The 13,480-nt window shown below is 38.7% G+C and overlaps 1 long non-coding RNA gene across 1 annotated transcript; it reads right to left on the bottom strand.

The window, feature by feature from the left end:
* Positions 1–6,664: 6,664 nt before the first annotated feature.
* LOC138915478 (uncharacterized) lies at positions 6,665–10,898 on the bottom strand. Its single transcript, XR_011421467.1, has 2 exons — positions 10,787–10,898; positions 6,665–10,063 (listed from the first exon to the last, which is right to left on the bottom strand). It is a non-coding gene; the product is annotated as an uncharacterized lncRNA (long non-coding RNA).
* Positions 10,899–13,480: the final 2,582 nt, after the last annotated feature.

A 13,480-nucleotide genomic window follows, 5' to 3' on the forward strand; every position in this document is an offset into this window, starting at 1 on the left:
TTCCCATATACTACCACACAAAGTTTCCCCTACTCTTAATACATTAGAATGACATATTTGTTACAATTAATGAACAATATCGATACATTATTATTAAATAAGTCCATAACTTGTTCAGATTTCCTTATTTTACCTAATGTCCTTTCACTGTTATAGTGTCCCATCAGGGATACCATATCACATTTAGTTGTAACGTTTCCTTAGTCTCTTCTTGACTATGACAGTTTCATGGAATTTACTTGTTCTCAATGAATTTAGTAGGTCAGGCGTATTGTAGTATGCCCCTCTGTTAGAATTCACCTGGTGGTTTTCTCATGATTGGATTGGCGTTATGGATTTGGGGAAGGACGGTCACAAAGGTAAAGTGCTATTTTATCACATATGAAGGGTACATACTATCAACGTGATTTATGACTGTTAATGTTGACTTTATCAGCTGGCTGATCCAAGTGTTCAGGTTTCTCCACTGTGAAGTTATTTTTCTCACCCTCTTTCTATACTGTACTTTTTGGAGGGCAGTCACTATGCAAGGCCACATTTAAGGAGTGGGGAATTATCTCCATCTCCTTTAGTGTGGACTACCTAAATAATTTAGTTGAAATTCTTCTTCATGGGGGTCTTGTGGATATCTATTTCATAACCCAAATTATAATCCAATACCATTTTTTGCTCAAACTGTTCCATCTTTGGCTATTGGGGCTCAATAAGTTGGCTCCTGTGCCCCATCAATGTGTTTAGTTTGTTTGTGCCTTTGTTTTTGTATACTTCCTGACTTTCTGGTACTATAAGATGCTACAGTCTCATCTTGTATATTTCTTGCCCCAGTCTCAGAAGCAACCATTTCTCGAAGGCGCCCTGGTTCTTGTTACTGGAGAAGAGTCTTAGAAACCAAGATGTAGGCACTAGGTGTCCTTGTTTCTACTGGGGTGTCATTTATTTTGGGCCCCCTCAGCTGACAAAGCAAAGAAATATGGGTATATACTAATGGATGTGTGTTTATGTATATGTATCTAAATATTTCTGTATGTATCCATCTATATTAAGTTAAATATGAGTTCACACTGATGTCTCCAACTTTAATTCATTACCACATGGATCATTCTAGCCTCCTCCCCTTGCCAATCTGTAAATTTCCACTCCAACGGTGAGAAATCGGGCTTGCACCATCCATTTACTTACTTGTTCAAATCCAGTAAAAATACATAGCAGCATTAGAATTGTTAACACATACTCCCATGGGAAACAACTTTCTTGACTAAAGAGTGCTATATGCAGTTCCTTTTACATTTACTGACAGCTTCCATTCGTTTCCAACGTCGTTTTGGTCATCACCTTTCCCCTCGCCCTCTCCAGAGAGGTTGTTTCATACGCGTATACTACAGTTAGTCTCTTATCACAGTCTGCCTTCTTCCCTGGGATTCTCTTACCTTTGAAATGATTTTCTAGTTTGCATACTTTAAAATTTGCTCTTTGTGTTTAAAGTCCTATAGATTTTGACAAACACATAATGTCATGTGTCCATTATGGTATCAAAAAAACTTCACTTCTCCAAAAGCCCCATGTTTCACATATTCGTCCTTCCCTCCCTTTCCACAAAGAGCTTCTTTAACGTAAGAATATGCATTTAAGGTTTTTCCACATCTTTTTGTGGCTTGATAGTTCATTTATTTTTATTCCTAGATAATATTGCATGGATGGACCACAGTTTGTTTATTCATTTGTTGAATAATACCATGGTTGCTTCCAGTTTTTGGCAATTGTGGGGAAAAAAAGTTGCTATAGACACTTATGTGCAGGTTTTTGTGTGCACTCAAGTTAGCGGGGTAGAAATATCTATGAGCACAGTTGCTGGATTGTGTATCAAGACTATGCTAACCTTGGTAAGAAACTGCCAAACTATCGTCCAAAGTGTCTGTACCATTTTTGCATCTCCCACCAACAATGAACGAGAGATTGTTTTTCTGCATCCTCGCTGACATTTTGTTGTCAAGTTTTTTTGGATTTTAATCATTTTAATAGGTGTGTAGTAGTATCTCATTATTTGAATTTTTGTAGTTCCCTAATGACAAATGATGCTGAGCATCTTTTTATGTGCTAACTTGCCATTTGTATATCTTCCTCACTGAAGTGTTTGTCCAGATCTTTTGCCCAGTTTTGAATTTGGTTGCTTTCTCATTGAGTTTTAAGATCTTTTTATATATTGGATACAGGTTCTTTACCCTATATGTGTGTGGACACTATTTTCTTCAAATCTATGGCTATCTTTCTCATTCTCTTAATGGTATCTTTCACAAAGTAGTACTTTCTAATTTTAATAAAGTCCAGCTTATCAGTTCCTCATGGATTGTGCTTTTGGTGTTGTATCTAAAAACTCATCACCAAGCCCAACATCACCTAGGTTTTCTCCTATGTTATCTTCTAGAAGTTTTATAGTTTTGCATTTTACATTTAGGTCTACATTTCATTTTGGATTAATTTGCGAAAGATGTAAGGTCTATATCTAGATCCATTTTTTGTACATGGACTTCTAATTGGTCCAGTACTTTTTGTTGTAAAGATTATCCTTTCTCCTTTGCTCTATTTTCAAAGATGAGTAAGCTATGTTGGTTCAGATCTGTTTCTGGGCTTTCTCTTTTGTTCCATTGATCTACATGTCTACTTTTTCACAAATACCAGACTGTCTTGATCAAAGTAGCCATATGGTAAGTCTTAAAGGTGGATAATATCAGACCTCCAACTATGTTCTTCAGTATTGTTGGCTATTCTGCATGTCTGTCTTTTATATAAACTTTAGAATCAGATTGTCAATATCCGCAAAAGAGTTTATTGGGATTTTGAGCAGCTTGCACACAGTTTGTGGGAGCCAGGGTGGGCAAAAAGGACACTGACCTCCAAATATCAGGGGTCTATGCTCTTGGGACCTATGAAAATATCCTGGATCTGTCGCTTCTGATCACAGAGGTGCAGACAGAGGCAGGCAGCCATTGTTGTTGCACCTCCCCCATTGTTGAAAACCCCTCACTCTCCAGTGAAGCGACTTCCAGGGAACTTAAGACTGATGCCCATCTTTCCCTCAATTTTTCTCTTTCCCATTTTTGGAGCTAGACATTAAAGAGTAGGATGTTCAAAAGCACCAGCATATACAGGGAAAATAAAGTTACCAAACATGACCAAGGAAAGGCTCAGAAAAGACCTAAGATCTTAAGTTTATGCCTCAGGCTGATCCCTGGCAAAGAGACAGCCTACAGCAATAAATAAAAGCAATTAACAAAAATGACAAGAAGAAACCAACAGACTCTGCAGGAATGAGGAGAATCTAATTTCCAGATTGGCCACATTATTAGATACAGTTGTCTGATTTTCAAGAAAAAAGATCACAAGGCAAACAAATAAGAAAGGATGACCCACTGAAAGGGAAGAAAAATCAACAAACTGTCCCTGAAAAAGATCTAATGGTAAATCTAGTACAAAAAGCTTAAAATAACTGTCTTAATAAAGATTCTCAAAGAACTAAAGCAAAATGTGGAGAAGGTCAAGAAAACAATATAGAAACAAATGGAAATGTCAAGGAGATAGAAAACCCAAAAATCAAAAAAAGAAAATCTGGAGCTTAAAAGTACAATAATGGAAATGAAAAATTCTCTAGATATTCAAATACATATCTGAGTAGACAGAAGAGCCTGAACTTGCAGATAAGACAATGGAAATTGAGTCTGACAAAAAAGATTGAATAAAAGTGAACAGAGCCTAAAGGGACCTGTAGGACACCATCAAGTGGACCAACATATGTATTGAGGGAGTCCTAGAGGAGACGGAGGGAGGGAGGGAGGGAGGGAGGGAGGTAGGGAGGGAGAGGGAAAGACAAAAAGGAGCAGAGAGAATATTTGAAGAAATAATGGCTGAAATCTTCCCAAATTCTATGAAATACATATCTAAAATCCAAAAAGATTAAGAAACTCCAAGTAAGGTGAACTCAGAGACCCACAGACACATTATAGTCAAACTTTCAAAAGACAAAGAGAAAGCAGAAAGAGGGAAGCAACTTATCACATACAAGGGATCCTCAAAATCATCAGCAGATTTCTCATCAGAAACTTTGGAAACCAGAAGGCAGTGGGCTGATACATTCAAAGGACAAAAAGAGAAAACTGCCAACCAAGAATCCTATATCTAGGAAAACTATCCTTCAAAAGTGAGGCAGAAATTAAGACATTCTCAGAAAAACAAAAGCTGAGGGAATTCAGACCAATAGACCTGTCATAAATGAAATGTTCAAGGTAATCGTACAAGATGAAAGGACACTAGACAATAACCCAAAGGCATGTGAAGAAACAAAGATCTCAAAGGTAAACTTATGGGTAATTCTAAAAATTAAAATTATTGTAACAATGGTTTGTGACTGTGCTGGTTTTCTGCATGATTTGAGATAAATACATTTAAAAATACTGGTACATAACTTAAAATTAATGCATTAAAAATTAGCTTATGTTTGGGGGCACAAAATGTATAAAGATGTGATTTTATGACATCAAATGAAAGGAGTGAGATGGAGCTGTAAAGGAGGAGAGTTTTTTGTATGTTATTGAAGTTAAGCTGATATAAACTCAAATTAGAATGTTATATTAGAATGCTAAACATAATCCCCATGGTAATCACAAAGATAGCTATTGAATATACACAAAAGGAAATGAGAAAGGAATTTAAATGCTTCACTACAAAAAAAAAATCAATTAAGACAAAAGACCGTATGGCAGGAAATAAGAGACAAAAAAAAGCTATGAGGCATATAGAAAACAAATAGCAAATGACAGAAGTCCATGCTTATCAGTAATTACTTTAAAAGTAAATGGATCACACTTGCCAATAAAAAGGCAGAGATTGGCAGAATGGATAATAAAAATATAACTCAGCTGCATGTTATCTAGACTCACTTGAATCTATTTGTGTCTTTGGATCTAAAAATGAAAGCAGGGAATAAGATATTCCATGAAAATAGTAACCAAAACAGAACAAGGATGGCTATACTAATATCAGACAAAATAGTTTTAAATTGAAAAATGTTACAAGGGACAAAGAAAAAGTTCAATACAAAAAAATATTAATTATAAACACTTAGGCATCTAACGACAAACAAGTATGTTAAGCAAAAATGGTGGAATTGAAGGGAGAAATGGACATTTCTACTGTAATAAAGATTTCAATACCCCACTCTCACTAATGAATAAAACTGGATAATGAATAAACTAGATAATTTCAATTGATCTGTCTTCATGCTTGATGCTTCTTCCATTTCAAATCTGATGTGGAACTCTTTTAGAAAATTTCTCATTTCAGTTATTAACTCCACAATCTTATTTTGTTCTCTTATAATTTTCATGTCTATTAATATTCTCTATTTGGTGAGACATTGTTCTCATGCTTTCCTTTAGTTTTTAGACATGGTTTCTTTTAGTTCTCTTAAGATATTTATGGTAGCTGATTTAAAGTCTTTATCTAGCATGTCCAACATCTTTGCTTCCTTGGGGACAGTTTCCATTGGCTGCCTTTTGTCCTACGTGGGTCATACTTCCCTATTTCATGAGGGTCTTATAATTTTGGTTGAAAATTGGACATTTTAACTGTGGAAGTCAGATCTCCCCTCCTCCCAGTTGTGTTGTTGCTTGTCACTGTTGCTGCTGTTGTCGCTACTGCTGTGTGTTTTTGTTTTACTGGATTAAATTTGTAAAATCTATACTCTTGGTCATGCACAGCCACTGTAGTCCCTGCTCTATTAGCTTAGTGGTCAGTTAACCATTGGACAGAAGTTTCCTTAAACCTCTGAGCCCATAAGATTCATTTACCTTTTGCTGAAAGAAATGAGAGATTAGGGCCTTCTCAGGTCTGTCTGGGGCAGGCAACAGCTCTCACTTGTGTGTGGCCATCTATCTCCCCGGAATATGTTGGAACTTGGGTTAGCCTTTGTTATCCCCAACTGGTAATGCTGCCTTAGACATCTACATTAAACAATTGCCTCTAATTGTTTTCAACAAACACCCTGGAATAGGACTGATCACAATTAGTCCTGAGAATAGAGCTTTTCAGGCCAAATAGTGAAAATTCTCTGTGGATGGGGTTTTGGGGGAGCTCCAAACAGTTCTCTTCCTTCCAGTGGCTCCCAGGCTGCTGGTTCTTGCAGCTACCACAGTAGTAAGGTTTTGCAGTGTTTAAGACTCCCATGAGGCTGAGGAAAGGGGGATGGGAATAGGGCAAGTTAAAATGCACCAATGCACCATTACAACTGAGATTGAGCCATTTCTCTTGAAAAAATGCTCCCCAGGTTGTTGCAAGCCTCTGGCTGATTTCAAGAGTTCTTAAAAAGTTGATCTTGACAAATCTTGCCAGTGTCCTCGCTGCTTTTATGGAGAAGTGAATTTTCAGAGATGGTTCCTCAGGCATTGCAGGAGTGCTTCTCTCTCTCATCTCTTTTTGTCTCAAATGTTTCCCTCATTTTTCCTAAATGTTAGTTGTTAATGAAGTGTCTGGGCCAGTTGGCTACAGATTAGCCCATATTATGGACAAAAATCCATACTTTTTTTACCTCAAATTGTTTGTGTTTACACAGGAAGTTCTGGTGTTAAACTGCAATTTCTCATTGTTTTCTGGAGGAGAGAAGATAACGGATAAATTAAAACTATTAAGAAATTTAATTAAATCAATATCAAAAGTTTTTAGGGGAAAAAATAACAAATCTTGCCACAAAAAATTACCCAAACTTGATGTGGCCTGAGGCCATTTACCATTTATAATAATATTTAGGTCAATAAAGATGTAATGTTATGATCCAACAGCATTTTTGGTATTATGACAGTGAATAAAAGATATATAAACATTGTTTAGATACTCTTAACAAACCACGTAATTCCATTTATGATATTGGGCTTCTAAAGGAAAGAAATTCGCAAAAATTCTGAAATGTCCCATCACAGGAGGTTATTTCACCTTCAGTGCAAATATCTAAATTTCACCTTTAGTACATATATTTAAATTTTTGCATGGTTTGTAATAGAACATACCTGCAATTCAATTTTTCATTTTTGGCAATTTTTTAGGTATTACACAGGTGAAACATGTAATCACCACTAAATTATTAAAGCCTATTAGCACGTTACTTAAAAAAATATTTTCCCAATGCAAGTAGCAGCATCTGTCAAATTTGACAATTGTCCATGTGAAATCTTACATTTCCCACTTCTATTATACTATAGATTTTCAATCATTTTCTAATTATTTAAATTTGTGGTTAACAGTTTTGTAATTACTGTATTATAGAACCTGTAAAGGTAAGGAGAACTGGACTAGCCACTCCTCCTCTTCCTCTCCTCAGAGAGGCAATAGCCTCAAACAAAAGTTTTAAGGCTTACAAACATTTTTGCTTGTTTGTTTTTTCCTTCTTTTATACTGAGCCCAAAAGCTTTTATCTCTTGACAGTTTTTAAGCCCATAGTGTCATTCAAGCCTGATCGTTCTATAAAAGAATGCCTTTTCCTCAAAAGGAAGCTACAATTTAATTAAATCATATAGCTTATATTTAATATTCAATTATTCAGAGTTTAGTTTTCTCTAGAATACTTGGAAGCCATAAATCACTGATTTTCCTCTGAGTAAATAGTTCAGAAACTCTTAAGATTTATCAAACATTCAACTTGGCCAACACACAAACATATTAAATAGGAGATTCTAAAATAAGCATCTGACAAATTTAGCAATGGAAATTTCGTCTCCAATTAAGTATCATAATTGATTGTTGAGAAGGCATCTTTCCAAACAATTACTTTCAAAACTTTGCAAATGCTGAGCACTAATTTTAACCCAATTATCTCTCTATATATTTGAACAAATCGAAGTCCAAGATCAGAGTTCTTTAGTAAAAATTGTTCTTTTCCTGTCTAATTCCCTTGCCAAACTTGGGGCTTTTTCCCCCTGTCATTTCAGAACCTCTGCATTTTTTCAGCCAACAAACTCAGGAACATATTGGGTATTTTTTGTGCTGGCTATTGTTTAAGTTTGTTTTGTTTTGAGAAAGACAAACCAGAATTCACTCTGCTCTCCCCTGCAATATGGGGGCTAGAAGTCGAGTAACTATATTTGCCAGCGTCTCTTTTCTCCGGGTCCTAGATGTAATTTACATTCTGCTAATTAGAAATATTCATGCAAGCCTGGAAAAGTGAAATTGAAACGGAATCCATATCTTCACCTCTAATGCATGTGCTCGCCAAATGCAGCTTTAGCATTATCCTCCACGAACCCCCGTTATCCTGCCTCAGCCCTGGAGAAGAGCTGTGAGGTTTGTAGTGATTTCCGTAGGGACCTGAATTCTGGGTAGCAGCTGCTATCTGACTCTGTAGCAGAAAGCCTGAAGTTAGACTTGGTCCCTCTAACTTTTGCTGCTTAGCTGTTCCGGTGAGTTTGTAAGGATGTGATTCCTTGATTTAGATTATTTCTGCTTAAAATACCTACAGTGATTTCCTGTTTTCCTGTACCCTGAATATGGCATTTCACACCAAAAAATGATGGCTTGGATATTTCTGATTGTACTGAAGTGCTCACAAAGCAAAAATGACAAGTTCGGACCTTTACATTTTCTGTGCAAGGCATTGTCAGAGTTGGAGAGCTTCTAAAACATCCCTAAATTTCCTCTCTTGTAGCTATAGGGTCAATGTATTGTAAAATCAAACCCAAATATTGTTCCTTCAAAGTGGCAAATAATTACAAAACTTAGCTTCATATCCTAGGGCTCTTATATGAAAGTCTCGGATTCATTCAAATGTCCCCATTCCAGTCTTCAGGATGCTATTCTCAAACCAATCATGAGCCTCAATTCCACTGAGTTCCATTTCTGCCAAAGAAGTCCCTCCTCCCCTACCTAAGGATTCAGACATCCACTTGCCCAGAGCTCCTGTACAGACACACCTGCGGAAGTGACCTTGCAGGGGACTCTGCATATCCACAAAGCCCACCTTTGTCACCTCGTTCCCTCCAGACCAGCAGCTACAGTCAGGTTCCAACATACCCAGGGAAGGAGGGTGAACACAGGAAGCACTAGCTTACACACTGTCTGGACTGCAACTGTTGATTGTTATTACAACTGAAAGCTGGGAATGTGTGTGGAGATAGATCATGAGGGTGTTAGCCCAAGGAGGAAGAAATATAAAATTGCATTGGTCCAAAATTATCAGTAATAGGGCACTTACTAGAAAGGTTCAGATTTAACGCGTTGTCTTAAGCAGCTAGGTGTAAATGAGCTGTTGGTTTAAATGCAAGTTCAATGTTGGCCTATATTAAGTTGAAGTCAAGGTACCAGAACCTGTTTAATAAAACTTAGAGGAAAGAATCCAAGGACTTAGAAAGATGTAAACGTTGGAGTGTGGATTTATCTTTGAGGCCCCGTGTCATACCCTCTTGGCCTAACTTTTTGCTCCAGAGTTGCTTCAGAATTATGCGCGTGTAGTCTAACATCCCATCTCAGTTGCTCATCAGTCTTGCTTTCTGCCCCAGGATGTCTTGGTTGCTGCCGCATGAATACCTGTGGGAGCCCACTTCTCCATTCTGGCTCAGGTATGGATCGGGAATTGCAAGCTAGTTACCATGTGGCCAAAGGGTAATGGAATATTGTAGAATTATACGCCCCTATTCCATGCCTTGTGCAGCACATTCTATGCAGCTACTCTGAGGGTTCCAGAAACTTCTAGCCCCAGTTTCCTGCAGTGATAAGGACCCCAGTAATTCACTGCTGCAGATGCTGTCAGTGCCCCCACAGGCCTTCCCATTGCAGTGCCTGTGGTGACTGCAAACCTCTTCCCTTCTCCAGCCAAGGGCTATTCCTGACCCTGGAGCCTGCTGTTTGTGCACACGTGGATCTGAAGGGCCTGAGGGTCTGCAGCCTCACTACTCGGGTGGGACGATCCCAGGTCACGTGGTCTGTGTTGGTGTCCAGGGTTCTCGGATGGCTTTAAGCCCTGATTGCCCACAGGGTTACTTGCTTGATAATGCAGCATTTATTTGGAAGATGAGGATCCCAGGAAATGCTGGTGAAGGAACAAGGAAGAGAGGCAAAGAGAAAGGCAGCAAGTTAGCATCTGAGTCCTTGTCTCAGGATGTGCCCCTAGTGGGACTTAAGGCTTCTTGTGATGGCAAGTAGCCTAAGGAAGCAGATGCTCAGAATGGGAATCGAGTGTCAAAAGATAAACTGAGGCATATTAAATTTTAAGAGTTTATTTGAGCAAAAATCAATTCAAATCGGGCAGCACCAAACCGGAAGTGATTAGGAGCTCTCCATCCACAGGATCCAGGGGAAAAACATATAAAGTGCAGAAACAAAGAAAGGAAATCATTTGGTTGGCTATAGCTTAAAGCCTAGTTGGCTATTTGTGAATTGTTGTCCTCAGGTTTCGATTTCATAACGTCAAGGCATCTACAGGCTTAGATTCGTTTGCTTATGTAAGCCACCATGGCATTAGAGTTTAATTACTTTAACACTAGAATTGGGTCACTCACTGGCCAGATTGCAACAAGGACCCCAATACCGATAGAAAGTGGGTAGGGACAACACCTGTATGCTGGAGATCACATTGCTAGGACCCTAACCTGAGGGTAATTGGGACGGGATACAAGTCTTTGATTATGCTAATGAGGTTCATCTTTTTTTCTTACATTAAAGCGTTTAATTATTAGTTAAAATTCAAATAAATCTGGCAAAAACATTTTAAATTGTGTGCCAAACAAAATGCTTAACTTTAAAGAGCACTTACAAATCAGAGAGCGAAGATGGACACATTAAAATCCCCAAAAGAAAGAGCAAATGATAGGTCAGGTCTTGCACGCAGGCACAATGTAAACAGCCACCAAATCTGTGGAAAAAAGGAAACACAAATCTATCGACCTGGATTGAGTTAGGAAAACAAACCACTCTCAGAATTTCAAGTAGGTAGGGACTTCAAGCAGGGAGTTAGGTGTTTACAAAACACTTGGAAAAGCTAGAGGGAGGAAATCAGGGGGGGCCACTGCTACCTCTCAGGTTTCCTCCACAGAATCAGGAAGTTGCTACTGACGCTCAGGCCAGGAGTAGCTGGAAAGCGCTGTGAATGGTCGTAGCTGCCAGCAGCAAGGAGACCCACCCTCCCCTGCAGAGGCCACCGCAAAACTCGAGGTCGGCAGAATCCCTGACTTCGCCCCCTACTTCCAGGAGAATGATGGCTTCTGCAATTTGGGGCAGCTTCCAAATCTTGCCTGAGGACCTCTCCATGATAGAGTGTAGACTGGTATACTACTGGAAAAGGTTCTGAAAAATGTAGATCCAGTTACCAGTCTTGTGAAACAAGGAGGGAGAATAGAGGTGGGAGGAAAAGAACGCTGCTGAATGCAACAGACAACAAAATGGCGTGGTCTGTCCATCGTTGGCCAGATTATAAAATAAAATGCCAATGGAACATAGTCCATGAGGTTGATTACCTACAGAAAGAGGGTACAAATTTACACTTTTACCAGCTTTGTTTCCAGTTTGATAAAATATAACCACTTAAAATATGCACATTAACTGACCCACCAACCCAATTCAAGGAATTGATCTTACGGTGACAATCACACAAATTCACAAGAATGTCTATGTGCAGATCCTCATCACACAGACAAGCTTAAACATCCATAACTAGGACTTTGATCAAATATTCTAAATGAGACAATGAGTATCATGCAGCTGCTAAACGTGAGAGATATCTGTATTTATTGATACACTATTTTTCTGAGTCTTCCATTGCCCTTAGGATAAAAGTCCAAATCCTTACCTACAGAGCTCTGGGAGCTGTGTCCTTGTTTACTTCCTCAACTTCGTGTCATGCTGCTCCTACCCAGACCAAACATGCCTCTGCCACATGGGTGACCTGCCAGTGCCTCTTTCCTTTCTGTGGCCCCATTCACACTGATCTGGAACATTCTGTAAGTTGTTTATCAGCCCATTTAGGCATTTATGTAAACGCACTTGTGAATATATGTGTAGAGAAAATGGATTTAAAAAGGAAGTTATTCTTGTATTTCTATATCTGTGGTTATATTTGAAACTCTATGGAAGCTTATTAAATTACTTTGCAATTCTATGACAGTTCGTTTGAAAATCTAGAGGAAATTATTCATAAAACTTGGTGACAGATTTGGAAATCTAGTGGAAACAGATGCTTTTCTAGCAAAATGTTTAAAAAATGACTCAGCAAGAGAGAATTTGACCAACTTCATAACCGTAGAAAACATTTCTGTGTCATTAAGTTTAGAAGTTTCTCCTGAAATATCATAGAGGTAAGTTTTGTCTTATAAACCAGTTTCAGAGTGTATCATATGTGTAGAGAAGTGTTTACAACATATATGGGTATTTGCTTTATTTTTCTTTAAATATGTATACTCTCCAGATTAAAATGCTATAAAAATGTTACCTGTGCCATGGAAGTCCTCTATGTGCCTCCCTCATAGCATCCCAGAGATTAACACAAAGTTAGCACACTGCTTATGGCTTCATTATTTTATCAATGTAAATTCCATGTAGGGATACCAAAACAATATATTGCATAGCTTTTTAAAAAACTGCAAGCATCAACCTAGCTAGGGAAAGGGCACTAAGACCTCTGTTGTACAAAGGCTCTTATGAGAAGAGCAACTATAAACAGACTCCTTGGGTCCCAGTCTGCCATCAGCTTCCCTGTTTGCAAGAGCCCATTCTGGTACAGGTGGTAGACAAGCTCATAAGTGAGTTCTGGGAGACAAAGCTCACCACAGTTGGGACATAGAGCAGATTGCAAGAAGGAAGAGGCTGACCTGTATTTTCTGCTTTTAGGCTCTCCCTTGCCTACCTCCAGTTCTGAGGAATAGATCAAGACAACAGTTGTGTTCAGAAATTAGTGTCCTCTGGTGCTTCCAGCATCCAGACCAAGAGGGAGAGCGAGAACTTCATCAACACAAGTTCAAGACAAACCAAACACCAAAAGAAAACGGCTTACCTGGAGAACTTGTCCTCTGATGAAAGAGATGTCTCTTGGATTGCTCACCCTTGGGACATTCCTTTTAGGAACCCAACCACCGAGCTATGAGAAGTCCAAGCTCCATGAAGAGGCCACCTATAAGCACACCAGTGCCTACCCCAGTGGACAGCTGGACACCAGCCAAGCCAGCATCAACTGCCAACCATGCCAGTGACCCATCTTAGCATCTAGCCCAGTGGAGCTTTCAGATGACCCCCACATCCTGTGTGGTTAATCTGATGTGTTACTTTGGGTAGGCTTATGGGGCCCAGCCTAGATATTGTCATAAAAGCATTTCTTGGATGTGATTAACATTTAAATCAGTAGACTTTGAATAAAGCAGATTACCCTCCACAATGCATATGGGCCTCTGCCAATCAGTTGAAGGTATTAAAAGTAAAAGTTGAGGACACCTAAAGAGAAGGGCATTCTGCCTCCAGA

This window comes from Equus caballus, chromosome 9, assembly GCF_041296265.1.
Source record: "Equus caballus isolate H_3958 breed thoroughbred chromosome 9, TB-T2T, whole genome shotgun sequence".
In the NCBI taxonomy this organism is placed as follows: Eukaryota; Metazoa; Chordata; class Mammalia; order Perissodactyla; family Equidae; genus Equus; species Equus caballus.